Genomic DNA, 798 nt, shown 5'->3' with positions numbered 1-798 from the left:
AGATGTCCGATAATGGCTTTTTTGCCGATTTCCGATATTCCGACATTGTCTAACTCTTAATTACCGATACCAATATCAACCGATACCAATATATACAGTCGTGGAATTAACACATTACTATTAGAGATGTCCGATAATGGCTTTTTTGCCGATATTCCGATATTGTCCAACTCTTAATTACCGATACCGATGTATACAGTCATGGAGTTAACTCATTATTAGAGATGTCCGATAATGTTTTTTTGCCGATATCCGATATTCCGATATTGTCCAACTCTTAATTACCGATACCGATATCAACCGATACGATATATACAGTCGTGGAATTAACACATTATTATTAGACATGTCCGATAATGGCTTTTTTGCCGATATCCGATATTCCGATATTGTCCAACTCTTAATTACAGATTCCGATATCAACCGATACCGATACAGACAGTCGTGGAATTAACACATTATTAGAGATGTCCGATAATGGCTTTTTTGCCGATATCCGATACTCCAATATTGCCCAACTCTTAATTACCAATACCAATATCAACCGATACCGATATAAACAGTCGTGGAATTAACACATTATTATTAGAGATGTCCGATAATGGCTTTTTTGCCGATATCCGATATTCCGATATTGTCCAACTCTTAATTACCGATACCAATATACACAGTCGTGGAATTAACACATTATTATTAGAGATGTACGATAATGGCTTTTTTGCCGATATTCCGATATTGTCCAACTCTTTATTACCGATTCCGATATCAACCGATACCGATATATACAGTCGTGGAATG

At 36.2% G+C, this 798-nt stretch overlaps 1 protein-coding gene across 1 annotated transcript in view; it reads right to left on the bottom strand.

Annotated features, from left to right (window-relative positions):
- Positions 1 to 251: 251 nt before the first annotated feature.
- Positions 252 to 798, bottom strand: part of LOC133648390 (neuronal vesicle trafficking-associated protein 1-like) — a 6,409-nt gene continuing 5,862 nt past the window's right edge. The window contains exon 5 of the mRNA XM_062044438.1: positions 252 to 798. This exon is cut by the window's right edge and continues 1,076 nt beyond it. The gene's annotated coding sequence lies outside the window, so the exon portion shown is untranslated.

Source organism: Entelurus aequoreus, linkage group LG01 (assembly GCF_033978785.1).
Source record: "Entelurus aequoreus isolate RoL-2023_Sb linkage group LG01, RoL_Eaeq_v1.1, whole genome shotgun sequence".
In the NCBI taxonomy this organism is placed as follows: Eukaryota; Metazoa; Chordata; class Actinopteri; order Syngnathiformes; family Syngnathidae; genus Entelurus; species Entelurus aequoreus.
Note: the sequence above shows the minus strand (reverse complement) of the source record. Positions and strands in the feature narration are given on the sequence as shown.